Source organism: Molossus molossus, unplaced genomic scaffold (genome assembly GCF_014108415.1).
Source record: "Molossus molossus isolate mMolMol1 unplaced genomic scaffold, mMolMol1.p scaffold_m16_p_15, whole genome shotgun sequence".
NCBI classification, from domain to species: Eukaryota; Metazoa; Chordata; class Mammalia; order Chiroptera; family Molossidae; genus Molossus; species Molossus molossus.
This window is the reverse complement of record NW_023425350.1, coordinates 13542872-13568505: the sequence shown is the minus strand read 5'-3', so window position 1 is coordinate 13568505 and position 25634 is coordinate 13542872. Positions and strand designations below refer to the sequence as shown.

General features: G+C 50.6%; 1 protein-coding gene across 1 annotated transcript in view; it reads right to left on the bottom strand.

Annotated features, from left to right (window-relative positions):
* KLHL29 (kelch like family member 29) overlaps positions 1-14030 on the bottom strand; it is a 287662-nt gene extending 273632 nt beyond the window's left edge. Inside the window, exon 1 of the mRNA XM_036263474.1 lies at positions 13441-14030. The gene's annotated coding sequence lies outside the window, so the exon portion shown is untranslated. The remainder of the gene's footprint in view (positions 1-13440) is intronic.
* Positions 14031-25634: the final 11604 nt, after the last annotated feature.

Sequence of the window (25634 nt, the reverse complement as noted above, 5' to 3'; positions counted from 1 at the left end):
AGACCCCTGGCTCCTGCCCCTCCTCCAGGATCACAGCAGTGGATTCCTCAGCAGAGCCCTGGCTCCTGCCCCACCTCCAGGATCACAGCAGTGGATTCCTCAGCAGAGCCCTGGCTCCTGCCCCACCTCCAGGATCACAGCAGTGGATTCCTCAGCAGACCCCTGGCTCCTGCCCCACCTCCAGGATCAAGCAGTGGTTCCCAGCAGAGCCCTGGCTCCTGCCCCACCTCCAGGATCACAGCAGTGGATTCCTCAGCAGAGCCCTGGCTCCTGCCCCTCCTCCAGGATCACAGCAGTGGATTCCTCAGCAGAGCCCTGGCTCCTGCCCCTCCTCCAGGATCAGCAGTGGATTCCTCAGCAGAGCCCTGGCTCCTGCCCTCCTCCAGGATCAGCAGTGGATTCCTCAGCAGAAGCCCTGGCTCCTGCCCCTCCTCCAGGATCACAGCAGTGGATTCCTCAGCAGAGCCCTGGCTCCTGCCCCCCTCCAGGATCAGCAGTGGATTCCTCAGCAGAGCCCTGGCTCCTGCCCCTCCTCCAGGATCACAGCAGTGGATTCCTCAGCAGACCCCTGGCTCCTGCCCCTCCTCCAGGATCACAGCAGTGATTCCTCAGCAGAGCCCTGGCTCCTGCCCCTCCTCCAGGATCAGCAGTGGATTCCTCAGCAGAGCCCTGGCTCCTGCCCCTCCTCCAGGATCACAGCAGTGGATTCCTCAGCAGACCCCTGGCTCCTGCCCCTCCTCCAGGATCAGCAGTGGATTCCTCAGCAGAGCCCTGGCTCCTGCCCCTCCTCCAGGATCACAGCAGTGGATTCCTCAGCAGACCCCTGGCTCCTGCCCCTCCTCCAGGATCACAGCAGTGGATTCCTCAGCAGACCCCTGGCTCCTGCCCCTCCTCTAGGATCAGCAGTGGATTCCTCAGCAGACCCCTGGCTCCTGCCCCTCCTCCAGGATCACAGCAGTGGATTCCTCAGCAGACCCCTGGCTCCTGCCCCTCCTCCAGGATCAGCAGTGGATTCCTCAGCAGAGCCCTGGCTCCTGCCCCTCCTCCAGGATCACAGCAGTGGATTCCTCAGCAGACCCCTGGCTCCTGCCCCTCCTCTAGGATCAGCAGTGGATTCCTCAGCAGAGCCCTGGCTCCTGCCCCTCCTCCAGGATCACAGCAGTGGATTCCTCAGCAGACCCCTGGCTCCTGCCCCTCCTCCAGGATCAGCAGTGGATTCCTCAGCAGAGCCCTGGCTCCTGCCCCTCCTCCAGGATCAGCAGTGGATTCCTCAGCAGACCCCTGGCTCCTGCCCCTCCTCCAGGATCAAGCAGTGGATTCCTCAGCAGAGCCCTGGCTCCTGCCCCTCCTCACACAGTTGGTGATGTCTTCCCACATTGTAGGGTTTGGCATTCTGGTCCCGGCTTTGCCTCTGCCTCTGCCTGGCGAGTCTCAGGTGGCATTCCCCTTCTCTGGGCTTTGCCTGCTCAACTAGGATCTGTGATGGATGCTTGTTTCAGCTTGGCCACCTTTAATAAGAGAGCCCCGCCCGAAGCTTGGATCCTGCTGGAAGGAGCCCAGGATGAATGAGAACCCCACTGGGTCTCCCAATGGCCTCTCACAGGGGAGCGCAGATTGTTGGCTGCACTGAACTTGTGAGCTGGTGAACTGGTTTAGGGGACCAGGGGCTCAGAGGAAGGGAGACCATGATCAATCCATTGGTCCTTGGGGGGCCCTCCCAATTCTCCTTGCTCCACGGGGCTTCCCAGTGACCACAGCCCACCCTGATGGGGCTCCCTGGACCGCCACTGTTCTGTGGCGGCACCAGTCCGGGCTGTCACACACTCTCCACGTGTACTGTCGCGTCATGCAATGAGGCACTGCCCAGGAACACGGACAGAGAGAAGCAGCGAACTCAGCTTTCACACAGACGAGTTCTGTCTGGGTTCCTGGGCAGCAGGAACTACCCTTCCATCGCACCCCAGCTGGCCCAGGGCAGCACAGCTATTATTAGTGTTGTCCAGGAGGTTGCTATGTTCCAAGAGATGAAGTAACTTGCCTAAGATCTCACCATTCCCAGGTGGCCCTGCTAGGATGTTGAGCCCAGATCTGCCCGGCAGTGAAGGTCACGGCTCTTAACAGAAGGCCTCACTACTTCATGAGCTGAGACACCGCCCAGAAATGTGGAAAGGGGACACTGACCTTAGAGTCAGATTACAGACTCACCGGAGAATACGAAGTGACCGTCAAGAGAGACCACGCTCATGCTTCTGTCTCAGACTAAAGCTACAGAGAGAACATGTCCACCAGCCCCGAGGTTCCAAACCAGAGAGGAAGGGACGGAGCTGGGGACTGGCCACCCTAGCCCTGCCCCGAGGAGAGCGTGCTCCGCCCACCCCCAGGCACTCAGTCGGTTCTGTAGGTGACTACCGAGCAGGTGGCGCAGACACAGCGCAAGAACACTGACCTGTAAGACCATCCTGCAACTTCTGTCCTCGGTGCAGTCACTGAGCAGCCTCCTGACAAAGATGTAGCTTCGTGTGACATGTGCCTTCAGGGGAGAAATCTGTTGAGCAGCCGCACATGTATTGGGCACACAGAACATCACATTTTTCGTGTGAATCACCAAAACGCCATTACCTGGAGACCAGTCACCTCTGGGCGTGTGCCAGTCAGCAGGACAACTCCCAGCGCGAAGTGGCAGGAGAACCCCACCCTGTGGGGACACTCCCCGTCGGCCAGCTAACACCATCACTCACAGCTGGCTGTCTCCAAACACAGAACAGACACACATGCTGTGGGTGTGGGACATGCCATGGAACACGACTTAGCCACAGAGAAGAACCACCGGGACTCGGCTCAGCACGGGCACATGGCAGACATGGTACAGGAGCGAAAGCAGCCGGGCAGAGGAGAGCACACACTGCACGTCTCTGTTTACGGGGACGTCGAGGGCAGGCAAGCTGAGCTGGGCGATGGATCAGAAAGCGGTTTGGGGGGAGGCACTTGCTCGCAGAGGGTCACAAGGAAACTTTCTGGGACGACAGCAATGTTTCTTATTCTGTTTTGCGTTTTGGCTACTGAGGTCTCTGCAATTATCAAAGCTCAGTGAACTGAACACTTGAGATCTGTGGATCTTACTGTGTTGCCACCATGATTATACGTCAAATGGAAGAAACGAACGTAACGTCCAGCACAGGGCTGGTACCCAGCAAGCGTTCAGTGCTGTGGACTGCTCAAGGGATGCCTCCCCCCAAAGCAAACTGTTTAAAGAATTAGGAGAACTGGTTTGGGATATATTTAAAAGTCTTTTTTTTTTACGGTGGCAAAAATATATAACATAAAACATTTTAACCCTTTGTGTGTCTAGGTTGGCGGCGTTGGTATGTTCACATTGTTGCAAAACCATCACCACAATCTGTCCATCTCCAGAACCTCTCCATCCTCCCCAATGAAACTCTGTACCCATCAAACACCTTCTCCCCAGCCCCTGGCAACCACCGTCCTACTCTGTCTTCATGAGTTTGACAACGCCAGGTACCTCATCTAAGTGAATCCTACAACGGTTCTCCTTTTGTGACTGGTTTATTCCAGTTAGTGTAATGTCATCAGTGGTCATCCATGTTGTAGCACATCTCAGAATTTCCTTTCTTTCTATTGTTATTATTAATACTATTACTTATAATCCTCACCTGAGGACATGTCCTTATTGATTTTAGAGAGAGAAGAAGGGAGAGGGAGAGGCAGGGAGGGAGGGAGAGACAGAGAGAGAGAAAGACATCAACCGCTGCCTCCCACACACACCCCAACCAGGGATCAAACCCACAACCCATGTGGTGTATGGGAAGACTCTCCAACCAAGTAAGCCACACCAGCCAGGGCCAAAATTTCCTTTCTTGTTAGACTGGATATTATTGCACTGTGGGTATAAGGCACATTTTATTTATCCACTCATCCACTGATGAATAGTTGGGGCCCCACTCTGGCTGTTGTGAACGCTGCTGCTAGGAACATGGATGGGTGCGGAAATATCTATTCAAGCCCTTGCTATCACTTCTTTTAGATTCATACCCGGAAGTGGCATTGCTGCATCATGTGGTAAACATCTGTTACATTTTTTTAAGGAACTGCATACCGTCTTCTATAGCAGTTACACCCTCTTACATTCCCACACGAGGGTTCTAGTTTCTCCACATCCGCACCCACACTTGCTATTTTTTGTCTGTGTTTATAACAGTCATCCTAATGGTGTAAAGAGGCATCTCACCGTGGTTTTCATTTGCATTTTCCTAATGATTAGCGTGGTGTTGACATCTTTCCATGTGCTTATTGGTTACTGCTATACTTTCTTTGGAGAGACATCCATTCAAGTCCTTTGTCCCTTTTTTCAATCAGGCTGTTTGCTTGCTGACTTGAAAGTAAATCTGTTTCCACTGTAACTCTGTGCAGGACTGAGAACCGAGTCTCGCCCTCCACACTGTCCCGTGCTCAGTCCCTAGATGTCATCTCCCACACCCTGGTCACACAGAGCAGAGCGACAGAAAGGCAACTGCCTCGCCCTTTGCCTAAGACCAAGGAGACTATATCTGGCCCCAGCGTCTACTTCAGATATCAGAAAATATTTCGGAAGACCAGACGTCCTGGGAGACATACCTGGAATAGAAAACAGCTGACAGTCACAGCTCCCGAGCTGACTTCACAGTGCAGTAGGTGCCCACCCCGCCCTGCAGCCTGCCCCAGGAATCCTCACCAACAAAGACGACTTTGTGTAGTTTCTGCAGAAGCTCAGAGACCAGCTTTCTATCCCCACGTGGGAACCCGAGCAGGCGGTGGCTCTGGAATGCCCTTCTTGCCAGGGATGTAAGGAAGAGGGTGTGGACAGGGACAGGCAGCCGTTGTCATCTGGAAGCCCAGGGCTGGGCCTGTGCCACAGGAGGACCGTGTGTGTCTTTATCCCAGTAAGGCAGTAGCTCGAGCTGCCTGCCTACTAGTCTCCCCGCGGCTGCCCATGCCTTTCCCCTCATGCCCCAGTCCCTGGTGCCGCCCAGGTCACACAACGCACAGCCCCGCCCTCCAGGGAGCCCCTGCACCTCCAGACTTCTCCTTCCGGCCCCGTCCCATACCTGGGGCCGGGGCAGAGTCCCTTTATCTCACAAGAGAGGGGGTGACTTCCATGAATCATGGTTTCCATAAAAATCATTTTTCTCCTCTGGAGGGGGGGAGAAGGAAATTTTTTTTTAACCCTCATCTGAAGACATGTTCATTGATTTTTTTTTTTTTTTTGAGAGAGAGAGAGAAAGAAACATCGATTGGGTTGCCTCCAACTGGCAAACCTGAAACCTAGGTATGTGACCTGACCAGGAATCGAACCCACAACCTTTTGGTGTACAGGATAATGCTCCAACCAACGGAGCCACCACGCCAGGGCAGAAGGAGGACAGGTTAAGTCCCGGCGCCGTGTGACCGGAGGAAGGCAGCTCGCCACAGCGCACGGAGCATTCCGGGTGTTCCCTCGGCCACTCGGCCCCGGGTTGCCACAGGTCGGTAGATGGAGAAGCTCTGGCGCGTCCACTTGGCACACCTAGGCTTCAGCAAGAAATATGTTCCTTTCACAGTTTGAATATTATTCAAGTTGCGATGATTAAAGCTGGTTGGAACAGCATGAACCGAATAGATTACAGCACTCCTCTTACAGCAGGCTCTCTGCGAGCCAGATCGGACACACACACACACACACACATGCGCGTGCACCCGCCTCGCTGTGCAAGCCGCCTCCAGGTCTCACCAATCCACTTTCCAAATGCGGTGCTTACACTCCCCGAATTCTGTAGCCCTTGCTTTCAGTTTGGAAAGCCAGAATTAGAGCATGGCCATCTTATGTTTCTTCACGTCAGCCAAATAAGGGAATTCAATGGCAAAGTAACATACTTCAAACAAATATGCTAATTCAGTGGCAAAACAAGCTACCCATATCTCAAGAGGTCAAACAGAGCAGAATTGCAACCAAATGGCCTCAAGATCAACGTGGACACGGGGTTGCTGAGCTCAGATCCTGCAGCTCTCTCTTACTATCAGGGAGACTCACAGGGGATACACATGAAGGCAGAGTGGGCACCCCTCTTCAAACCCACCTAAATGGCAACCATGTTGTGGGCAGGACAGACTGCACAGCGACCCTAGCCTTTGCTCTTCACCAGCCACAGAGTCTTCTTGTCTGCTCTTGGCTCACCGCCGCACCCCCAACCCACCCTGCTTCTAAGAGTTTTGCAGGGACGCATTAAGAAAAAGGAAGCCTCACACCTGACTGTGTCTTTAGGGTAGAAACAAGCAGGAGGAAGGAAAGGGGAGGAGGTGGAACTGGGCAGGCAGGCACACAGGAGCAGCCCGTGCCAACCCAGCACAGCCGCGCTCTGCAGTCTAACCCTCACCCTGTGCCATCACCATGTACAGTTTGATCAGAGGCACTATAGCCATGCCCTTCTCACGGTGGATTTCATGCTGAAAAAGTCTCCACTGGGCTGAGTGAGGGTTGGCAGGGTTAAAACAGGGAGCAAACACATCGTTGTGAGCTCTGCTCCAGGCTTTATTTACACCCTCTACCCTTCTCCAAAACAAGCCAAACACAAGCTAAAGAGTAAGTACAAGACCAAAGTAGAAAAATACAGTGTTCCTGCCCTTTCTTAGAGGTCCAGATGATTTCTAGGTGCTTTTTATTTAAAACAATGCTTTTGCGAAATCCCCCAAATTTAAAAATCTGAGTGGGGACAATACCTTACAAGTAAGCGTGCGATGAAGGACAGACTTTGTGTTGACTCTTAAAAGTATCAACTACATTCAAGTTTCCCTGGAACAAAGAGGCTCGAAGAAAATTAGTCTTCAAAGTCTCAAGTCATAAATCCTAGAAGATTCCATTTAGATTAGTTAGAATTCACCAACAAGCATATTCAACAGATAGATGGCCAAATATAGCATCTAAAATTCCACACAATGAATAAACCACGAACAGATAAGTACATAGCCATGGACTGAAGAATCCAAAACACAGGCTTTGATGTCTGTTACCCGACATGGTCTCTGGACATCAGCCGCTCCAGACACTGTGCTAGGCACTGGGGTGTCAAGAGTGAACACACCCACATCGGTCTTCAGTCATCCCTGGATACGTCCTTAATCCGTTCCACGTTGTTTCTATTCTTTAATTTGCTACTTATTTATTACACCAGCTCAATATGGAAACAGATGCTATTCAAGCATCTAAAAGTTTTTCTCATTAGCCTTCTAGGAACCAGAGTAAATGGAAGCAGGTGGGCAAATCCAAAATTATGATGAATGTTGGTCACACCTGGCAAATACTCTTATTTAAGCTCATCTTCCCTCTAAGAGAATTATTTGAAATGTTAATTGGCACAGACGAGGTAGTATCTGACACAAAGCAGGCGATGTGAAGTGATGCCAATGCACCAAGACCCTGTCTGGAGTCTCTCTCTCTCTCTCTCTCTCTCTCTCTGGAGTCTACACACACACACACACACACACACACACACACACGGAAAAGACAAGACAAGACAGCCAGACCAGGAGCTGACGGATCTGGGTTCAAACCCAGCTGTACAATGTGGCGAGATCTGTGGCCCCAGGCCAGTTGATTACCTTTCTGAGTCTCATCTTCATTTGTAAAATGTGGATTATCCCTACTTCGCGGCGTTGATATGAGGATTAGAGATAATATATGTAAAGTACTAAAATGCAGTTGGCAGCCATAACTGGAAGTTATTATTATTATCATCATCATTACTATTATTATATTATGGGGGCTTGATACAGGTTTGGTGATTAAATAATGGGTGGATTAGCTGACCTCTAAAATCCATAGCAACTCTAAAATGATGATACTAAAACTGGAATGAAAAGTTCATATATCAAATCCACTCAAGGATATTTTTAACTATTGCAATTGTGATGCAAATCTCTTACGCGTTTCAGAATGAGTACTGGTAATGAGATCCACAGAACACAATATATACACACTCTGGCACACCATGACAACGTTTATGGTCCCATTTAACAGGAAGGGTGCCTACGGTGTCTGAGCTCTTCAGGGTCGCTGCTGCCTCTTCTGTAACTACCCTTCCACCTAAGCTCCCCTTCCTAGAGCACCTCTCCAGGCCAGACACTGTAATGCAGGGTTTTCCCAGGGTTATCTCAGCCAGGACGATTGCCTCCACTTCCACAGAAAACGAAAGCTTACTGAGATCAAGGATCTCTCCAAGGTCACACAACTAGTAGGCACGAGACTGGACTTCAGCTCTGACACTAGCCCATGCCTTGGCCCACTTGGCAACTCGGCGGGGGCTCGGGCAAACCCTCAGAGCAACGCATAACAGACTGGAGAGACTTGAGAGGAAATGTACACACAGGAAAGAACAAACGTGGGTCACATCAACTGCATTCTTTATCTGTGTTAACTGCACTGTCACCAAATCTCCTAATCAGAAGATCAGTGTAATATATTAATGTGAGAAAAGTGTTAGAATGCAGCAGTCCCCTGGGTATACATCCGAAAGAACTGAAGGCAGGACTTGGAAGAGATACTCGCACACCCATGTTCCTAGACATGTCCTGTAAGAGGCCACTGATACGAGGCATCTAAAGTCCTCAAATTCATAAAAAAGGAAACTAGAAAGAAGGTTGCTGGGGTTGGGGAGGGGGAAATGGGCAGCTGCTAGTTACTGGGTAGAGTTTCAGTTTTCACAAAGAGAAGTTCTGGGTATCTATTGCACAACAATGTGAGTATCAACACAACTGAACTGTACACTTAACAATGGTGAAGATGGCAAATTTTATGTTTAAGTGGGTTTCTAGCCACATTTGAAACAAAGAAATAATGGTGGCAGAATATATATTTGTACATATGTGTGTGTACATAATCGTTCAAAGAGTCAATGATTTAAACATTTCAAAACTCTAGAAAATAATTATAAAAATGGACACTTGTGGGGCCAACGACAGCCTTTAAATATTTGAGGAGTTGACACCTCGGCCCAAACCTGACGACCTATGGTGACAAAACTCAACCATTCCTGTTCTAGCTTCTGAATCATCACCGGCGGCTGCAGATTGAGTCTGAATTTCATGCAACTATCCTCTTATGGACAATGAGAGGTCTTCCCCTTCTCACCCTCAGGGTGGACATGCCCCAAGACAACCACGTTCATTTCATGAATAACAGTATTGCTACTTCCAGTGACCAACTTGCCTCCTCTTCAATTGCAGCTTCAACTTCCTGTTTTCCAGTGATTTCCTTGAAGAAAGTACAGATCACCTTTCTGACCGAGGTCTTTGGGAAAGTAAGTGTGTAGGTGTCAGAGGCAGGACCAGAGTTTGCTTTCAGAGTGGTCCTGATCTCAGTATTTCTGATCCAATGTGCAGGTGAAGGGTTCTGACATATTTTCCCTTCTTAACCAAAATTATGAGGACCATTTATATGGTAAACTTTCTTCAAATGAAAGTACTTTGCAGAGATTATTACCACTTTTTTTTTTTTTTTTTGCATGTTAGAAAATGACCCCCGATTTCCTGAGGAATTACAAATTTGACATCTGTACAAACTACAAATATTCTTTCAGTTTTTAAACACTGAGTCTCTCGCTGATTTTCCTGTCTGTAAAGAGACTCCGTGTTCTCTGGTCATCCTACATGGTTTCTGCCTTGGTTTATCCTCAGCCACAGCAACCACTGGCTGGATTTTCTTATTCATGGGGTTTCTTCTTCCCTTCACTCCCAAATAGGCACTTACTTGACTGACTATAGAGTCACAGGGTTGGTAATAATTCCATTTTTGCATTGACTTTGAACTTAAGTATTCCAATGACTTCGCTGGGTCCCAGTAAGTCGGTAGCATACCAGAGCTTGCCTTGATATTTCTGAAGTATACAGGGTATGATTAGCTCGGCCTGCATCCTTAGGAAGCAAAGTCGAAAGCAGGTGAGCAAGATCATCACTCACTGAAGCAAAACTGCCTGTTCAGTGAACTTACAAGGTTACTATGATCCTAAATGTGTACTGAATTTGAAAAATCCTCTGATGCTCCAGAACCTTCTGTCTTTGGCTACTACTGGAAGAGAAAAGAGCCTAGAAGGGCAGGTCCATTCCAGTACACAAAGTCCTAAAATTTGTTTGAGCCAGATATAACTGAAAACTTACAAAAATCCTTGAATCATATGGGATAGGAAAATGAAAAAAGGAAGGGGAGAGGGAGGGGGGAAGGAAGGAAGGAAGGAAGGAAGGAAGGAAGGAAGGAAGGAAGGAAGGAAGGAAGGAAGGGAGGGAGGGAGGGAGGGAGGCAGGAAGGAAGGAAGGAAGGAAGGAAGGGAGGGAGGGAGGGAGGAAAGAGAAGGAGACCTTTAGTCAGTTCTGCTGAATTGGATTGATGTCTCCAGGCCATAAAGCGAGACAGCCTTACCGTAAGCCTGCAGGAAGAAAAAAAAAATACCCATGCACACACACATATCAAATGAGATGCTAAAAAACTATATTAGCATCAGTGGTCTTATTTGGGTCTATTAAGAAACTTAACCCCTTTATAACTGTATATAACGAGGAATAGTGTAAACTTTTGGGAACTAGAAGGGAAAAAAGGAAATGCTTTACATGGGAATGATTTGCAGCCAAATCAATTGATAAATGAAAGAAAAAGAGATGGCACAACTGAAATTGATGCCAAAGATTTATAAGGTTGACTAGGTAAACAAAGATGGAATGAATCACCATGGAAATGCATGAATATTGAAATAGGCAAGATTTGAATAGACTAATGATATGCCTCACTTAGACTGACAGGTGTGGATAACAACTGTAACACTCAATCCACACCAACATCCACACTTCTAACATGTTTATTCCTAGAAAACAGGAGCTAGAGTTAAAAGGTTCATTTAATAAGAGCTTAAAAGCAAAATGCATTTTTTTATCTTAAAGGAACTGACTCAATTCTCATCTACTTGAAATACAAGAAAGGTTTCATCCATTTGCTTTTAGGAGACGAGGAGCTGCAGTTAGCAGAAGTCATTCTCTTGGGCTCCACTCGTCTTCGCTGCAATAAACCTCTCACAAAACTGAATTCTCAGTGTTCTTATCTTCCACACTGAGTACTTGGAGTATGACCACCGCTCATTAGAAACATAATTAAAAAGACACAACACTGGATTCCTCCCCCCATCACATACAGATGAAAACCAATAACCCTTAATCTATTTGTTACCATGGCTACCATAGGATATTTTATTTCAGTACAACTCTAGGTATTTCGTTGGGATGGTTGCTGGCAAATGAAAGTTGGAGACCTATTAATTTCCGTTAACTGTGCTAGAAATGGAGAGGTGGCACCGAAGAAAATGTTTTTCTTAATCATGGACAAATGTGGTTTATTAGATGCTTGTGCAGAAAAGTTATTAAAATTGGTTAAATGCATCAGCCCATAAACCAATTTAAATGCCATTAAATTCATATGGAGTTTAAGGGCACATATGCTAGTAATTCTCTGATTTTACAGCAGCATGATCAATCAAGAACACTCAGAACAATGTGTGGGTCAGAGTCTATATTCGCCAGTGGCACATGGCTGCATCTCTGTATAAACACCTAGAATACATCCACACCAACCAGTCTGCAAAGTACTCGCCTCCATGTTATCAGACGTTTTTGACCAGTGTCAAGGTGAACAATCTATATAATTGTTCACTACCAACCCCCAAAAGAGTGAGAAAGTTAGCTCTACATACCCCTACGATCATTTTTTAAAACATCAGAGTGAAGTGTGCTAATAAAGCCTGCCGTCATTTGTCCTAAACCGAAATAATTCCTTAACTCTGCCCTCCCAGGGCTGTTAGAGATCAGACCACCAGGCAAGGGCAGAACTCTGTAGTGACCAGACTGATGACTTTAAAGAGACTGGAATTGGGGTAAAGACAGCTGTAAACAAGACAGACCTGTCACTGCAAGAAGAGCCAGAATCCCAGCGTAACTCAGCTGACGAGAGGCTGGACCTGCAGCAGTGGAGCCCGAATGTCCCTGAGCTGACGGAGTGGAAGTTTCGCGGGCAGCAGCAGCTCCGCGTCCTCAGTGGCGGTCCCTCCAGCGCCGAAGTCTCGCCTAATGCTACATGGATACCTGCGTCCACGATTCGCCCGGGGCACGCCATGGCGCAAGCACCGCAGGGAGGGAGGAGAGCGTGTGCCGAGCAGCAGCGATGGCAGAAGCCGCGGCTGCTCACCCATCAGCATCCCCGGAGACCCGCGGGAGGACCGGCCAACTGACCGAGTCTACTGCTGGGTTCCAGAGCCCAGGAACGACACTGTCTTCTTAGCTGGCGGACCCAGGCGTCTGAGACTCGCGCTTTGCCCCATCCCCTCCTTGGTGAGGGCAGCAGGCTGGCAGCCAGTCTCCTCCTTCTCCAGCCAGCGCAGACCCTACCTGCCCCGGGAGCTGCCCCGGATCTAGCCCGGCTCCGCTCTCTGGGCACCGGGAGAGCGCGCTCCTCCCTCGGGGCCCGGGTCGGGGCTGCCCGGAGCCCTCACCGGCGCTAAGATCGACCACAGACAGACAACCCTCCGCTGCCTCCAGGCCCCGGAAACCCGGACGTGAGCCCCCGGCCACCCTGCACCCCCCCCCCCCAGGCAGTCGGGGTGCGCATCTATACTCCCACATTGCACATCTCCCGGGCCACACTATCCCACACATAAACAACCCCTCCCCACCTGACACAACATCCTCACCATCTGCGTTAAGCTCTCCTTTCCGCTCCCCCAAACACGGTGTCACCCACAAGGAGTTAAGGGAAGGGGGTTCACAACAAGGTCTGTGCGGGTCCCCTCCCGATGGTTTTCAAGCTCCTCTACCTCGAAAGTTACTTGGGATTGAGTAGAGAGACCCGGTCCCCAACTGCGGGGTCTGAGGACAGGAGGGGGCAGAAAACCTAACCTGGCTTCTCGTTGCACAGAGGCACGCACCTTCCCAAAGGGCAGGGCTCGTGGCTGCCCCCAGGGTCCAGCCCTCAGGTGCCTCCTCAGGGCCCCCAGCCTGGCTCGGGCCCTGGGCCTCTCAGGGGAGGTGGCCTGGAGAGGGACGTGCGCTGCCGGGCCCAGCCAGGGAACTGCCCCGGGGCCGGGAGGTCACAATCGCTTCTAACATCCCCGACCACCGCAACATTGGCCCGGGGCAGCCCCACGCACCCGGGGGCGGGAAGTTTTCCCCCGTTTTTCCCCACCGGAGCAGCGCAGGCGCAAGGGCTCCTGCAGCCTGGCGAGTCCAGACTCCGGAGGCTCCTGCGCCGCCGCCGCCGCGGGAGCCGAGCCCAGCGTTCCGGGTTCTCGGGCCCCGCTTCCAAGCGCGGCCCGGCCCCGCGCAGCAGCAGGACCCCGGGTCCGCGGCGCCGCGTCCGTGCGGCTCCGGCTTGGCTCTTACCTCCTGCCGCGCGGCTCCGGCCCCGGCCCGCTGCGTAGAGAGCTGGGGGTCGCGGGTGGGCGCAGGAGGGCTGATGGATAGCAGACGGCGCCGGCGGAGAGCGGGAGCTGGGGCCGCTCGGGTCCTGGCCGGGAGAAACGGATCCAGGTCCACCTCCTCGCGTTCCTGCTCTCCGCCTTCCCCCCCTTTCCTCCTCCTCCTCCGCCGCCGCCGCCTCCCGGCAGCCCAGGGAGGATGCCCGGGGAGGAAGTCAGTCCTTCAGCCTGTCAGCCTGTGCGGCTACGCGCGGCGCGGCGCGGCTCTCACCGCGGCGGCGGCGGCGGCGGCTCCGGCAGCATCGCCCCCGCCCTCTCCCCGCAGCCGCGGCGGCCGCGGGGCTGGGCTGGCTCCGGGCTCGGGGCTCCGGCTCCGGCTCCGGGCGGGGGCTGCACTCAGGCGCGGCGGCCGCCGGGGCTGGTGGCGGGCGCTGCGGGGCCGAGGCCGGGGCTGGAGCTGCAGCTAGGTCCACGGCGGCGGCGGCGCGGGGGCTGGCGCGGCCGAGGCGCGGGGACCATGCTCCCTTCTGGCTCGCTCCGCTCCGGGTACCGTCTGCTTTAGCTGCGAGGGAGGCGGGCTCCGGCGCGCAGCCAGGGGCGGGCGGAGCCAATCACCGGCGCCCGAGTGGGCGGGGGTGGCGGGAGGGGAGGCGGGGCGCCCCCGGCCGGGCACCGGGCGCTGCTCCCCGGGCCCCAGGGATCCCCCGCAGCCGCGAGCCGGGCCGGGGCTGAGTGCAGGCGGGTGTGTCCATCCGTCCGTCCTCCGCCCCCGGCCCCCTGCTGTGGCTCCCGGCTCGCCCGGCTCGGCGGCCGCGCCCGCAGATGCGCGGCGCCTGGCTCAGCTGCCCGCCCCGGCCTCCCACCCCGCAAGCCCGGAGTGGGGGACTGGACCGAGGCGAGCCGCAGGTCTGCTCCAACACCTGAGGAAACTGGCAGAAAAGTTTGGGAACGAAAGTCCAATCGCCTTTCAGTTTCCACCCTCCCTGACACTCCAGCCACGGAAAGGAGCAGGAATTGTCCAGAGCTCCGAAGAACCGCGGCTGGTCACGCAAATCCTGGCCGCCGACCCCCCTCAGCCTGTCCAGACTCACTCTCCTGGGTGGACTTGCGTTTGCACTGACCCTCTGGATCCCCAGGACGGCTCTGTGCAGACAGCCCTGCGCGGCCAGCGGACTCGCACCCACCCGAGTCTCCCGCGCGGTCTACCCTCCTTTCTCAGCCCCGCCACCGCCATGTCTACACGTGCTGTCTACACAGACCCTAACTCCAGCCCTAGGAGGGCTTTCCCTTCACGTAGAACTTTTCATTCCAGCATCCGTCCTCCCTTCCCTGGTAACTCTCCAGATCTGGTTTTTATTCCCTGACCTCTCGCCCCTCCCGCCTCATCTGGTTTTGAATTTCATTGGAAATATCTGTTACCCCCAAGCCCCTCACCCCCATCTAAATGTAAAGGCTTGTGGGCTTCAACCCTAACCCCCACCACATCCCCCGCCACTGCAAGGCAGCTGCAGCCTGGGCGGTCAGTGTGTATGGGGGTGGGTGCAGTGGAGGGGCGGGGTGTGGTTAGGCAGGGAGCCCCTGGCTCTGAGGCTCCAGCTCAGAGGCGCGGCCTGGGCTGGGCTCTGCAGGCCCCGCCCCACCTGCCAGGACAGCCCAGGACTCGGTCGGTAAATCTTTTCTCTCAGCTCACTCCTGTGGTGTCTGAAAGCAGGCCTCTGCTCTCCTTGGCTGTAAACTCGGTGCAGGGATTGTGTCTTCTTTAATATCTTGTAGGAAGCAGAGTACAGTGTGGCGGCTGATAAATAATAAATAATAATAATCTACTGAGGGTAGCAGGAGGACTGGCAGGGAAAGGGAATGAGGACACCAGGGAAATGGCCCACTGGTGTTAGAGTAAGTGCATTTTCTGAAAATACGAGAAAAGACGAATGAAGTTTTGGTACCTGAGCCTGGGGGCAGGGCAGGGGATAGAGCGAAGCACTGCAGAGAGGAATCCACCCTGGATGATAGGGCCAGCCAGGAAAAGTGGTGTGTCATTAAGAGGGTGGCAGAGGGTGCCTTGGAGGGGGAGCAGGGTAGCAGTGCCCGGAGGAAAGCTCCTCAATGATCTGGGAACACCTGAAGGGGAACAAGAGATGTGGTGTGAATGCTAAGTCCTGCAAAAGGTCCGTGAAAAGTGATTGAAGAGTAACGTAGACAGGAAAATAGGGGTTACGTGGAATTAGCAAAAGATACAGGTAAGACCTCCAGCAGCTCAAGGCAGAGGAGAACAAAGGCACAGGTGAGTCAGTGTGCATTCGTGCGCCCTGAAATGATCGGCATGGACCCACCGACTGTGAGCGTGCAGTAACCCCCTGCTGCACTCTGGAGCAGCACAAAAGACTGCTGTAGACAATAGAAAAATATGTCTAAGGTTTGCAGGATCTGGGGCAGGTTACAATCGGGCAATTTGAATCAATCATAATGCCTTTCAGATCATTTTGAAAGATCCTCAGGTGAAAGAAGAAATTACGCATCTGAGAATCTTTCCTCAGCTACATCTCTGGTGCAGGTGTAAGGATTCTCCCAGTGTCCCTACCGGCATTGTCAGAGTGGAGAGGCTATGCTGAACCTGCTTCCACACACAGGAGGACCTCCTGTGGCCTCAGTGATGTTGGGGTGCCAGTCCCCAAGTGTTGCAATGCCTCCAGGCTTGGAGCTTGAGAACAGCTCACAGACAGGAAGGGGTGCCCAGCTCATCAGGAGAACAAGAAAAGCTGTGTGAATTAGAATCACAGTGGACTTGTCTACCCTCTCCTCACCCCACCCTTATTCCATTCCAGAGCCTGAATGCAAATAAGATCTTCCAGAGTCTGAAGCCAAGATCTTCCTCTGCGGTGGGGCTCCGCCTAGCTGGGAGCCCTTGGGTTTGAACACAGCTGCATAGGAAGGGTTGCTCTAGATGTTTCATCGGGAGCACTGTTGTTAAGTCATCCGCCCCGGTGGCCCCCAGGGCCTTGGCAACATACACTGGATCTATGTTATGGATCTTCTCCCTGCTGGGATCTGGGATGTGTTCTGGGTTATTCCTTGCCCTGCTCTGTGGTATATGGGATATGGTCCATGCTTGTACTCACTACACCATACATGGGGTTTGTTGGGTGCTGCACAAGGGCACTTCTTTGGCCCTGGTCAAAGACTTTACCACAAAGCACAGGATTAGCGCTGTGGTGTGGACAGAATGCCCCAAACTGGGCGCTGGATCAGGACTGATGTATCCGCTCCGGGAAGATGGGCTGTGGAGAGGTGGACTTGTGACTCACGGGGAAGCAGATGGAAATGCTTCAGAACATCCAGTCTCTGCGCAGATCATAGACCATTATTTGTGCAGCCAATCAGACAAGGGCTTTGTGCTGGAAAGACCACTACTGTCACCCGGAGAAGCACCAAAGGAGGCCACACCAGGCCTGCCTGGGATTGCTACACACACCCACTGTGGCTGAGATGGACTTTGTCCTTCTCTGCATTTGTAAAAATAACCACAACAAAACTTTGGCCATTTACTCAGCACCTACTATGTGCCAAGCATCGTACCAGGTATTCTACCTGTGATATTTCATTAATCATCATGGCAACCTGTGGAATTAGTACTATCAGTCCCAAAAGCTGAGTCACAGAGAGGGTAGGTGCTCTCCTAGAATCACACAGCCAGTAAGAAGCGGAGCTGGAATTCGAGCCTGGCTGGTTCCAAAGCCTCTGGTCTTTTCACCACACTCAACGTAGGGATGCAGCTTCTTTTGTTACTAGCCCAGTGCTTTCCCCTTTGAGTAGACACAGTGGATGCTGATTTGCTTTTTATCAACAGCTAGGATTGGACCCAGAAATGCATTCAGTCTTAGGATACAGAGGACAGCACAGACGAGGGAAAAGCATCCCTTTGGTTACTGACTGCACAGGTCACTTGGTGGACAGCTCGTCAGAGACCGCAGGTCTGAGAGGAGCGCAGTGCGGGTGCCAGCCTCTGCCGTTGGGGTTTTGTGTTCGCTGTTTTGTCTTTCGAACATTATGCTTCACTAAAACCACTCCCGTTTGGCATCAACAGCATTAATAATCCTACACAAGCCATTGTCCCTCCAGTGGTTAGTCAATCCATAAAAATCTATTTAGCACCTACTGTGTGCCCAGCCTTTCTACCCCACAGTGTTGATTGAAGCAGGAAGTAGGAAGTCACAGCTGCCGACTTGTCACGGCAGCCACCCTGCTCGGCGATGTGTCACAAAGGCACATGCGGATCAATCAGCAGTTCGCTGAGAACCGCGTGCACGCTCAGCTCTGTGCTGGGTGCTCTCAGGAGCACAGGGAAGGTGTGAGGGGGTTTACCTCTGCTCAGCTGGACCCGGCCTGCTCCCCAAAGGGATTGAGGCAGTCAAATGCAGTACCTGCTTCTTGTTCTCGACAGAGTTGAAGGTAGCAGAAGTTATCAGGTAACATAGCATAAACATAGCACTGTGCTCTGTTGTGAGGGTGCAAGGGGTGATCTGTAAGAGCTGGGCAGGCCAGGATGTCTTCCTGGAGGAGGCAGGTTTCAGACTAGACCAGAGGAGCCCCAGCCAGCCGGAGGAGAAGGTAGGGGCCTCTTGGAGGGCAGAGGCGGTAGCCCCTGGATTGGGCGGCTCATCGTGTGCCACACTTTCTGAAACACCACTCAGGAACAGTCATTTCCTTAGAGTGATAGTGAAAGTGTGTTTACCTCCTGTGCCCGAATCGGCAAACTGGTCGGTTCTAAGGTTCAGATCCGACCGGTGCTGGTTTTCGGGCCTTCTCAACGGCAGGAATTCAGCACCTTTCCCTACTGTTTGCAGGCCTGTTAATGAGACAGAGCCAGTAACCGTTCCCCTGCGCGGGTCCAACTCCCAAACTAATAGGGACGCGAACGTGGCTGGGGCGTTTGCACAGAGCGACATCTGCTCTGCCCATTGATGAAGTGGTCCTTTGTCCACGGTGGTTGAAGGAATGGATTTAACGGTTGTTCAATACATATTTATTGGGTGTTGAATTGTTCACTTTCCTTTTCAAAGTTTTTAAGAAGAAGCCAATGTTTTTCTGTCAGTGCGAAAAGAAGACCCAAATGATTGGAGGGATGGGTTTTAAGGAAAATTGTGTTTGAGTGACAGAGGGTTCTCTCGCTCACCGAAGCAGGTTCACTAGAGGGAAAATTCAGCAGACTTTTGAGACAAGGTTGAATGCTTATATTCCTTGGCATAAACACATTTTTTTTATTGTTGTTGTTAATCCTTACTGGAGGATATTTATCCATTGACTTTTAGATAGAGTGGAAGGGAAGGAGGGGGAGAGAGAGAGAGACATTGATGTGAGAGAGACACATTGATTGGTTGCCTCCTGCAGGACCCTGACCAGGGCCAGGGATCAAATCTGCAACCCAGGTATGTGCCCTTGACTGGGAATCAAATCCATGGCCCTCCGGTCCTCAGGCTGACACTCTAACCACTGAGCCAAGCTGGCCAGGGCACATCAACACATTTTTGCACTGTTTTTAAGAATAAAGAGGGAAGGGGCCTGCCTGTTCCCTGTTTGGCTCCAGAGCCCATGGGTGCCACTGTCTTTCAGCAGAACTTAGGGCCAGGACCGTATCATCAGTGTGGTCATGTTGAAGGCCTGAATTGGGCCAGAGGCAGGACCATGATCATTCATCCAGGGCAGGTGACTGCCTCTAGGAGAGAGACTCTCGTGCTCTCTGCCCTCCGCCAGGACTCAGGCTGCCCTGAAGAGTTCACGGTCCACGTGGGCGGTGGGGGGCACAGCAGGAAAGGGGGGGACCACAGGGCAGAACCTTCAGAAGCAAATCTCCTTTTCATCAGCTATTTAATGGGCGAGGCAGGTCCAGGCTCGGTCTCAGGAGTTACTGTTTATTTCTGTATCTCCAGAGCTGAAGCTGCCTGTCACATTCACAAGCAAAAGGCAGCACCCCACCAGGGAGCATCTTCTCTATTCTCCCCAAGAAGCAGTTGTAGGGAATCAAGCTTCAGGCACTCTCGGGGGTTGAGATCAGTCTGTTTTCAGTAGGACTCACGGTTTCAGCTATTTTGGGTCCTAAGAAATATACGACCCTGCACTTCCTCTTCACTGTTATCCCTACTCGACGTTGTGAAGCTGCATATTCTTTCGGTGCAGTGGGTCTGGGAGGAAGATTTTGTGAGGTCCTGCACATGGACATGTGATTGTCAGCACATTAGTCCCGAGGCACTGCCCCCAGGGAACCAGAGGCAACAGGAAGTGAAAGGCAATAGGGCGGAACTTAAGGTACCTACTGAATATTTACTAAGGGTCTTAAAAAATAAGCCCAAGTCTATGATAAAAGTCACCATCTGGTCCAGATGCATCTTGCTGTAAGAAAATATAATGTATGAAAATCTAAAATGATAAAACAAGGATTTGCTAGTTTGCATTACAAAAGGATGCATAGGCTTCTTGGAAGTGAAGCCTCCCCCTTTGATACTTAATCTGTGGCCGATTTATTAGAAATTACATTTGTATGCAACCAGTCAGAAACACGTTCATTTATTTTTATTTATTTAAGACACCGTCACCTACCTACTTTCAAGAGGTCTTAAGCAACTTACAGGTTAAAACGTGGGCGAAGGGAGCTATTTAGGAGTGAAAGAGAACACACACCACCCAAAGGGGGAGCCGGGGTTCGAGGCTTCGAGCACACAAGATGAAAGCTTCTAAGGGGCGACAAAGGGCACACGTGCCAGGTTACATGATTGTATAAAGGGAGGCACGCTTGTATCAGGTAATAAAAGATGCTTTGAATAGATATTGCTTTAAAAATCAGAGACTGTTATAAATGGAAGAATGTAGTGTTGTCGAGATAAAAGGTTTCTCTTCTAACTTTTGGAGACAAATGCTAAACGTGGATAAGTGTAACACTGCAGGCCTGTTATGTTAACATTTTTCTCTACTTCTAAACCTTTGAAAAATATTTACCAGGCGATTTCATTAAAAAAACATTTCTATCCTTTATAGATTTACTTATTGCCAATTCAGGGAGAGGTTGCAAATCAGACACGTTTTCTTCAGGTGGCTGTGGATTTTCTTAGAAAGCATCAGGTATCTTCCAGCTAAAGTCTAAAGCCTCGATAATGTCAATGTAGCTTCAGGTCCATTTCAAAATAAGCCAGAGTTCTAGTTAATGTAAAACTTGACTAGAAGCAACCAGAACTTACACATTAAAATAGATGGGTTTAGCAAAACCTAGGAGGGCTTGGGAAGAGAACAATATTTGAAATCTGAGATACTTACATGTCAATCTGCAGAGAAATCCTATTAAATTGAATTTAAGATTTCCAAAGGGTTGCGGATATGACCTCATCATTATAATCAAGGCTGTTTTTCCTGGGAAGCAAGATCAATATGTAGCAGGAGAAGAGCACATGTTGTTAAAAAGCAACAGAGTTGTTAGTTGGGGCGACAGTATATAAAATAATGATGTCGTGCTGATGAAAATATCAACAGTAGCTGATGGTAGTTTAACACTTACTATGTGCCAGACACTATTCTAAGCCTTTAACTTTCTTTTAAACATTGTTTGTTATACTCCTTACAACAGCGGATGAATCCTAAGTCTGACAAGACCCACTGGCTACGTGGACACGGCTGGCTCGCTCCAGACACACGTCTCAAAACCAGCACAGAAGCTGGATGTCTGTTGTGCCTTTTCACTACCTAAGCATATGGCAGGTGCCTCACATTGGTAAACTCTGGGTGTCCCCAGATGATGGTTGTACCCCTCATGCCACTGAAGTCAGCTGGAGGCCTCAGTTCCCTGCCATATAGGTGTCTTTCCAGGGTTGTCTCAGCTCATAGCAGCCAGTTTCTACCTGACTAGCAAATGATGATGATGACGATGATGACGATGATGATGATGATGATGATGAGAGAGAAAGAGAGAGAGAGAGAGAACACCAAGACAAGCAAGAGTGGCAATTTTTTTTTATAACTTAATCTCAGACAAACAACATAGACCAACATAGGTTGAATGTGAGCAGGAACACAAGGCTGTGAACACTAGGAAGTGAGGTCACTGGAAGCTGTCTTGGAGGCCAACTACCATGCAACCACACAGGATTCTATGATTTCCAGAGAGGGGAGGTTGTACTTACTGGATTTCAGTGATTCAGGTTTCTGAAGGTCCCCACCAAATCAGGGGATATGACATGAGACTCCAAAAGGCAAGATGGCTCAAGAACTCTTCTTGACAGAATTCTTCACGTGTAAGTGCCAATGCTCTTGCAGAAAGAGAGCAGGGTGGGGTGGATGGTGGTGAAGCCAGAGTGGAGGTATTGGGAAGTTCACCTTTGAATGCAGCTGGCAAATGGAGAGGAGGGCAAAAATCTGGCAGAGTCGACAAACCTCATTTGATGATTTGGTCTAATCAACTAAGGCGGCAAAATTGTAAGAATAACCCAAAATGTATTTCTTATCTGACATGAGCAGAAAATCAAGAAAGGACCTGATTGGTGATTGTGGTAAGTTAGCTGCCTAATACTAAGGATTTCTGTGGAGCAAACTCTTGCTGAATGGCACTAGGTACCAGGCAAAATGCCAGGTGCTGAGGATACAAAGATAATTAAGGAAAGGTCGTTGCCCTCCGGGATCTCCTAGTCTAATGCGAAGACTCACATATAAACAAACGCCATTCAGCATGATCAATACCACAGTACAGGTAGAACAGAGACGTCAGGAAAGCCATGGTCAGTGCTGCTTGAGGGCAGGTGGGTCAGGGAAGGCCATGCAGAAGAGAGTACACCTGGGGCCTGAAGGATGAGCAGGAACTCACTCAATGAACACTAGAAAGAGCATCGCCAAGCACAGAGGTGTGTGAGCGGGGCAGGCGGGGCAGGCTGGGGAAGCTGCTTCTGCTTCCTGAGATTAGAGCAGGGTGCAGAGTGCAGACTCGGCCAGAGAGGAAAGAGGAGACCCCTTCACAAACTACCCTGGAGGCTCTGCACTGGGGGTGCTCGGGGTGGCACTGCTCAAAGTGGGTTCCTACATCAGGATCGCGTGGGAGGCTTGTGAACAGGCAAATCCCTAAGCCGACACTTTGTCCACACCGAGATTTTTCACCATGACCGTGTCCTCTTCTTCCTGGGCTAGACTACACTTCCCAGCCTCCTTTGCAGTTAAACTATATTTCCCAGCCTCCTTTGCAGTTAGACTATAATATTTCCCAGCCTTCTTTACAACGAGGTACACTCGGTGTCAATGGAATATGAATGGAAGTAATATGTGTCCATCTCCAGATCTGGCCCATTAAAGTCTGCCCTCCACGCTCTTTTCCTTTCTCCATGCGAATGCAGGCAAGCACAGGGATCTTCGAGGCTGCAGGGTGAAGATGGCAGAGCGACAAAATTGAGGAAGCCCTGGATCCCTGAATTATTGTTTGGAGAGAGCCACCCACTGTTCTGGAACACCAATTTTGGGGCTTCAAGAGAATGAGAAATTAAATTCTACTGTGTTGGAGCTGTTATACATTTTCGGGTTTGTTTTCACAGCTAGTTTTACCCTAACTAATAAAGCAATTGACTTGGCCTTTGAGAGGAGAATTCTCTGGAGAATTTATATTTTTAACAAATACCCCAGAGGAGTCTGAGAATCATTGCTGGAGGAGAAGGGGAACCAGCCCTGCAAGGGTTAGGGTAGATCAAATAACATGGTGCTATTTGCATTTTAGAAAGGCGCAAGAAAGAATTTTACCTTCTTTTTTGCCAAGGAGAACAATCTACTGACTAAAAAAAAAAAAGAGAGAGAGAGAAAACTGTGGCAAGAGAAAATTGAAGTTCAAGATGAGGCAAGAGATTATAACAAGCACCAACCTGCTGTAAATGAGCTCAAGTCTTTTGGTCAGTACAAATGACACCCCAGGGAGTAGAGAGGACTCACCACCAAGCTGCAGAGCCTCTGCGGATAATCTTTAGGGGACATGGAGCCTGGAAAAGGAAACGGAACACTAGAGATGGGAAGTATGGTTTTTATTAGTAAAGAGGGGGAAAGAGTCTGTAAACTACAAAAGTAGGAATATCCAATGACCTTCATTAAATTGTGACAAAAGTTTGCTGGAATCCCTAGTCTGGTTGCAGTAAAAGGAGAAACTTGATTCAAGTGAACAGTTGCAAACTGGGAGATGCAGCACCAGGAGGAAACCAAAAGTGCTCTCCTGAGACAAAAGGAAAGCCAGGGTTTATAGTGAAAGTTCCTGCCGTGGTCCCTGACTGGGCCCTTTCTAAGCAAATGTGAATTCTAAATTTGCATAATATGATTGGTCCAAACATCACTGTTCTGATTGGTTGGAATCTCGCATCCTGATTGGTTGTTATGAAGCCACTCTCATTGGTCAGTAAAGATGCAAATGAGGCTATTGCTGAGTAACTCAGATGGGATGGGCAGGCCTCAGCTCATTGGCTAAAAGGCATTCCAGGAACTCCCTTATAAGGGTCAGCTTGGCCCAGGAGCACAGTGCAGGAGGTTGGCTGTTCAGTCTGCTGTTTTTTTCCTGGTATGCAGGGTATGTGTGAGACTCCTGTCAACAATGACTTCTAGGCTCTGATAATGAATTTAAGCCCAGTTAACCACAAGGAGTCCTTCTTGTCAGGTATGTTCCTTCTCAGGGTCAACAGTTGATTATTTAAGGCTGATTTGTGACCACATAAAAAATGAAGAAGCCTCTAGAAGCCCGTGTGGATTATTTAAGAGAAAGCTATAGAAAGGAAACTGTATTCTCCGGTTTGTGGTAGGCTTGCTAGATTATATCAGGGAACTGTGTTAGCTATGGTTGAGGCAGAGCATGCCTCAACTCGGTATTTGTCAAGGAATCCCAGGATAAATTTGTGCACAGGATGAAGTAAATCCAACTGCCCACTAGTAGGCGATTTTGGAATTGTTTTATGGCCATACCCAGAGATGCTGATCAATGTCAGTGTGAAAGTAAATTTCTAGGCAAAGGCCAAAGTTGTGGTTCCGTTTGATATTTTCTTAGGGCTTCGGATACAGATGAGTTCGTCAATACTTAAATTTTGAGATGACTTGCAGAGAATACATGGGTTGGCATAATAAGGCTCAAAGAATGGGCTCCAGCACTAAGTTAAATGCATGGATATGTGATGAAACAGACAGAAAGATAGGAGTGAACTTTGGCTGGGTGGTTCAGTTGGTTGGAGCGTCCTCCCATACACCAATAGATTGCGGGTTTGGTTCCTGGTCAGGGCACGTACCTGGGTTGAGGGTTTGATCCCCATCAGGGCACATACGGGAGTCAGCAGATCAACGTTTCTTTCTCTTTCTCCTTCCTCTCTCTCTAAAATTAATGAATATAACCAGTTGAGCACTTGGGTCCAAACAGTCCCCTGCATGAGTCCAGGGCTGAGAGGCAGCAGCTGCAGTCTGAGGAAAATGCAGGAATGTGGCACTGGTCAGCAGTGGCACTCAGTTGCCCAAAGCCCAGTGCAGACTCAGAGGTCAGCTGAGGCCTGTATGCGGTTGTCTGCAGGGGTGTGAGGAGCAGAGGGGCCAGGCTGAACTTGAGGGGCCTGAGGGGCAGGTTTCAGGTCCACGTGAGCATGAACGCCACCACCATCTCACAGCTGTCCCACGTGGTGGGCTGTGAGGGAAGCAGAAGCACCTGCCATTAGACATGAGTTGGAGAGAGAACAAGCTCCTATTACTGCTACCACTTTGTGGGAACTCCCCTGTGCCAGGTGCAGGGCTCAAGTGGGCTCCAACGCCCTGTGTGAATTTCCTCTTGCTGCTGTAACAAATGACTGCAAAATTAGTGGCTGAAAACAATACAAATTCATTATCTTACTGTTCTGGAAGTGGGAGTACAAAATCAAGGTGTCTGCAGGGCCAAGTTCCTTTCGAATCCTCGTTCCCTTGCCTTTGCCAGCATTAGAGGCTGCCTGCATTCCTTGGCTTCTTGGCCCTGCCTCCATCTTCAGGGTCAGCAATGCTGTATCTTAAAATCCCTCTCTGTCAGTCAGTCAGTCTGTCTGCCGTTCTGTCTGCTTCTGTCAGCATGTCTCCTCTGACCCTGGTCCTCCGATCTCCCACTCAGAAAGACCCTTGTGATTATATTGGGTTCCCCCAGGTAATCTGGATTCATCC